This window comes from Nomascus leucogenys, chromosome 2 (genome assembly GCF_006542625.1).
Source record: "Nomascus leucogenys isolate Asia chromosome 2, Asia_NLE_v1, whole genome shotgun sequence".
NCBI classification, from domain to species: Eukaryota; Metazoa; Chordata; class Mammalia; order Primates; family Hylobatidae; genus Nomascus; species Nomascus leucogenys.
This window is the reverse complement of record NC_044382.1, coordinates 126,742,177-126,747,831: the sequence shown is the minus strand read 5'-3', so window position 1 is coordinate 126,747,831 and position 5,655 is coordinate 126,742,177. Positions and strand designations below refer to the sequence as shown.

General features: G+C 40.7%; 1 non-coding gene across 1 annotated transcript; it reads right to left on the bottom strand.

Annotated features, from left to right (window-relative positions):
- Nucleotides 1-374: 374 nt before the first annotated feature.
- LOC115831850 lies at nucleotides 375-438 on the bottom strand. Its single transcript, XR_004027343.1, has one exon. It is a non-coding gene; the product is annotated as a U7 small nuclear RNA (small nuclear RNA).
- Between the last annotated feature and the right edge of the window lie 5,217 nt (nucleotides 439-5,655).

Here is a 5,655-nt window from a genome sequence, read left to right as displayed (position 1 = left end):
GTAGGCCAAGGCACAGCAGATTCATTCAGAAGGGCTGGGAGTGGGCCATTTTAAGAAAGAAGAAGTATGTACAGAGGGAAATAGGCCAGCATGTCCAGTACAGGGTCCATTCAGTTTAGCACTTGAGTGCACATATAATTTTGGGAAGAATGCTGTCATAGAATGGTGTGGGGTGGCTATGAGATTATGATGGGATGAAGAATAAATGGGAAGAGTGCAAGTGAATGCAATACATAAAGACTATATTGTTCAAGCAAGGCAGTAGGCCTTGGCCCACTTGTGTAAGCTGTGGAGATATATAGGATCAATAATGGACATTTTTAAAAGATTGAAAATATGGGGTTACTTTTAACAATTTTTTTTATTAATCCATGTGGGGCATTTTATGGTGAAAACCAGAAAGCCTGCTAGACAAATTCTAAAAAAGCTGTAACACTACTTTAAACAAATTTTTATACTAAATGGAATGAAGGAAAGGATTAAAGATACATGCAGAATGAAGGAAAGGTTGAGGATATATACATATATATTATATATGTGTTTGTATATATACACACACATACATATATACATGCACACACACACATTATATATACATATATACACACAATATATATATGGAGAGAGAGAAAGAAAGACAGAATGATTGATGGAACAGCATCTCTGAGGTTGGAGAACAAGTGGAAGGATACATCTGAGAGATGACAGGGGAGACACAATATTTTGTGATGTAGGAGAAAAGATGTATCAGTGAGAATAGGCTATATTATGCAACAATAACAAACACTTCAAAATCTTAGTTTTTTTTTTTTTTTTTTTAACGAGTTTAATTATTTTTTTTTTTTTTGAGACGGAGTCTCGCTCTGTCACCCAGGCTGGAGTGCAGTGGCGCAATCTCGGCTCACTGCAAGCTCCGCCTCCCGGATTCACGCCATTCTCCTGCCTCAGCCTCTCCGAGTAGCTGGGACTACAGGCTCCCACCACCACGCCCGGCTAATTTTTTGTATTTTTAGTAGAGACGGGGTTTCACTTTGTTAGCCAGGATGGTCTCGATCTCCTGACCTTGTGATCCGCCTGCCTCGGCCTCCCAAAGTGCTGGGATTACAGACGTGAGCCGCCACGCCCGGTCAACGAGTTTAATTCTTATTCATGCTACGTGTCTACTTCTGCTTTATTCATTATAGTCACCTAGATGGAGCTGAGATATTGTTGGTTTCCATGACAGAGGGGAAGAAAGTTCTGGAGGAGGCCTCACTGGCAATGAAATGCTCTGGTCCCAAAGCAACACAGGTCATTTCCCCTCACTATGGGTGAGAATTCGTTAACCAATGTCCAAGTACTAGAGGATCAGCTAGTGTGATCTTAACAAATGCTATAAAGGTGGATCGTTGGCGTATTTAGTGAACAACTTAATGATTACAATCAATAAAGACGGTGAGAGTGAACGCAGGTAACTCTGAGTGGCTGCTGAGAAACTGAGGGAGTCCTGTAAAGCAGAAATGAGATGTACATAGACAGGGAGGGATGAGTTGGTGAAGGCTTGAAACAGTTGTTGGGAGAGTGACTAACTAGAGATGCAGAGAAGGATTATAGGTTATTCCTTAGGGCTGAACTGAGAATGCAGACTGAATTTGTGGTGACACTAATCTATTGATTCTATGATTTTCTCTGGTGGTATTCAGGATCCTAGATACGGATGGGAAATGTGGATGATTGATTGATCTAGGATGGGGTTTTGCTGAGCCAGTGCAACAGAAGGATAAGGGTGTGAGGGAGTTAAAAATGTTATAGTAAGTGTATGGTTGAATGATGAACCATGTGATCTAAGTTCACAGGAAAGTTGATGAAAAGAGAAAAAGGTGGTTGGATTATAGAAAATACAGGAGAAGCAGGATTGGTTAAATTTTAAATCATCCTTGCCTAAATGTCTAAGAGTTGTTATAGATAGTTAGGATGCTTTGGGGAGCACTTATCAGAGAGCCTTACATAACTGTAAATCATGAGGGCTTTTATTTACTCACTCAATAAGACATGGAGACAAACCATCTGCAGATAGGTTCAGTGACTCAGTGTTACCATCAAGGACCCAGGTCCTTTCATTTGCTCAACATCATAGCATTGGTGTTCTTTTACAGGCTTTTCACCTCGTGATTGCAAAATGGCTGCCACACCTCTACATAGCATATCCACACCACACACAGATAGGAAGGGAGGGTAGGAGGTGCGAGATCTTTGTCCTTGCATTCCTGACTGTATCCCAGAAGAAAATGCTTTCTTTACATCTGTTTAGCCAGAAGTAGGACATATATCCACTTGTAGGCTAATCACCAGCCAAGAGCAGTGGAATGCCCTTGATTGATTATTATATATTTCCTTATTCATCCCATGGGACTGGGCACAGGGCTGCCTGAACTACACTGGGGTTCTTTTAGCAAGGAGGATGGGAGAAATTACTATTAGAGAACTAATAGTGACTGCTCCAAATGGAACCTCTCTTCTCAATGAGTATGACCTCGTGCTCAGGATGCAAAATAATTATCTTTGTTTATTCAGATAAAAAAAGTACAGATCTAGGCTTTCAGCCAGGAAAGAAATTTTCACTGAGGGGAAGACATAGGGATATCATGTAAAATTTGAATTCCTTTTATGGAAAGTTGATATAGCCCCCCAGGGCATGTAATGTTTCTTGAGTAAAGCCTGCTGGTTGAGTAAAACTTCTACTGGATGATCAATCTAGATGATTTTTTGCATTTCAGATCACTTTTAGTTGAAATGGCTACCATACATCTAGTGAAGCCTGTGCCATTGTGGAGTACAAATATGAGCTTATTGTATCAGTCTGTTCTCACATTGCTATAAAGAACTACCTGTGACTGGATAATTTGTAAATAAAAGAGACTTACTGTGCTCATGGTTCAGCAGGCTGTAAAGGAAGTATGGCTGGGGAGGCCTCAGGAAACTTACAATCATGGCAGAAGGGGAAGGGGAAGCAGGCATGTTTTACATGGCTAGAGCAGGAGGAAGAAAGAGAAGAAGGAGGTGCTACATACTTTTAAACAATCAGATCTCTTGAGAACTCATTCACTATCATGAGAACAGCAAGGGAGAAGTCCGCCCTCTTGATCCAATCAAGCCCTCATAACAGCCCCCGTCCTCCAACACTGGGGACTACAATTTGACATGAAATTTGGGTAGAGAGACAAATCCAAACTATACCACATACTAAATGTTCATGAGTATAGATTATTCTTTTAAAAATATCGCATGGAAGCTTGTTCCCTTGATTATTTTTTCACAGAAATGCTATATATATGACGTATTCCCTAAATTCAGGTCTTCTATAAGTTACTTGAATTTATGTTTCTTGTTCTGTCAGATATTGCTTTGCAATTTCTGTGATACATGTTAATATTGAAAGAAAATTAGTGTTATCTGTTTTAATTCTTTCCAATTTGAATAGGAATCATACAGAATTTACCAAAATTGTTCCATTCAACAGGAATTTATTTTGCTGTTTCCATAGGAAATACAGTTTGTGTTTCCTGGGATGTAAACATGAAAGACCTACAGTGCCTGCTATCAGGGAGCTTACATTATCACTGCTAACTAGATAAGTAGGCAATTAAGTAGGTAACTGTTTAAGCACATCTTCCTCTACTACTTGAAACATGTTAGCTATTCAAGACCCAGCATGCTCTTTCGGTGTGCTACCATCTTTTAATACTCTGTCTCAGTGCTTGGACTAGTTTTAGTTTGTTTATCTTTAAAAACTGATTTTTTTTAAACTCCAGGAACTTGTATCATCTCATTCACCATAAAATTGTTAGTTTTCTCATGGTTTGTTCTCTCTTCACAGATTCTGGCTGTGAAACTGAATATTGACTTAGAAAATCACACTCTGTAACCTGAGTCTGTAGATTGCTATTATATGCCCCTGATCTTAAGTACATGAATCTTCAGTCTCCCAAGACTGAAGAAAACCTGCAGGACTCTGGATCTTTACTCTGCATTATTCAGATGCTTAGAGAGTATTGGTCTCTTGCAAAGAGCTTGAAACCAGAGATCACATCAACAGTGCACTTTATGAAAAGGGAGTTAATTTTAAAAACAGATGTGGTATTTGAAAAATGAATTCTAGCCAGTTATATTTAAAGCTTCCAAAAGTTAGATGCATGGATACAGGATCTTCTTCTGGGCACCCACAGCACCAGTACAATGCTTTTTCATTGCATTTCTGTTTGCTCACTTATTATTATTATTATTATTATTATTATTATTATTATTATTATTTCTTTTTGAGACAGGATCTCATTCTGTTGGCCAGGCTGGAGTCCAGTAGCACAACCATGGCCCACTGCAGCCTTGAACTCTCAGGCTCAAACAATCCTTCTACTTCAACCTCCTGAGAAGCTGGGACCACAGGCACATGACACCATGTCTGGCTAATTTTCTTTTAATTTTTTGTGGAGACGGGGTCTCTCTACGTTGCCCAGGCTGGTCTCAAACTCTTGGGCTCAAGTGATCCACCTTCCTCAGCCTCCCAAAGTGCTGGGATTACAGGTATGAGCCATTGCACCTGGCCTAGTTACTTACTTCTATTTGTTCCTCATAGTCGGCAATTTCTTAAGAGCAGGTGCTATTTTTTTTTTTTATTGTGAACTGGACTCTTTAAGCATTGTGTCTTTTTTCCATGCTTTGTCCTAAGAGCTCCACACACAATGTTTCAGTATTACGATTTGTCTACAGTTAGCCTTGTGCTCTTTCTGCAATTGTTGCAATGTGAACTTTGGCCCAAATTAATACTTTCTCCACCCCAACTTCTAGGCTAGTTCTAGGGTGACACATTTTTTCTGCCGTCATTATCCTCCCTGGATCTTTCATTCAACTGTGACATTACCAGTTGGACAGATTTACTGGTTACCCACCTGCTGAGATTTTATGAACATTAATGAGGTTATTAAATTCTCTGCGGGATCATCAGGGTCGATGATGCCATCATTTAAGATATACTTTGTTGGGTTGAGTGTTGCCTTCTTTTATTATGCTACCTCTATGACTTCCCTAAAGAATAACACATTTGCCTAAGACAGATCATGCTGGTTTCATTGTGCCTGCTGCCACTAGCCATGATCTGTGGTCTTGCACTATCCACGGCTCAGGTGGGTGAGGGTTGTGGGCTGTTGCTGTGCCAGTCTTGCCCTGAGGCCAGGTTGCCATGCATAGTCAGACCATAGGCTGTCAGCATAAACATTAGCTGGTTACAGAGGAAAGCTTTTTTTTTTTTTCCAGCCATTTGAAGCATGTTGAGAGTGTTCTTCTTCATGCCACCCTTTTCTTTTTTTCTTCTTTTTTTGAGGTGGAGTTTTGCTCTTGTTCCCCAGGCTGGAGTGCAATGGCACGATCTCAGCTCTTGGCACCCTCCACCTCCCTGGTTCAAGTGATTCTCCTGCCTCAGCCTACCAAGTAGCTGGGATTTCAGGCGCCCGCCACCATGCCTGGCTAATTTTTATATTCTTAGTAGAGACGGGGTTTCACCATGTCGGCCAGGCTGGTCTTGGACTCCTGACCTCAAGTAATCCACCCGCCTCGGCCTCCCAAAGTGTTGGGATTACAGGCGTAAGCCACCGAGCCTGGCCCATGCCACCCTTTTTTATG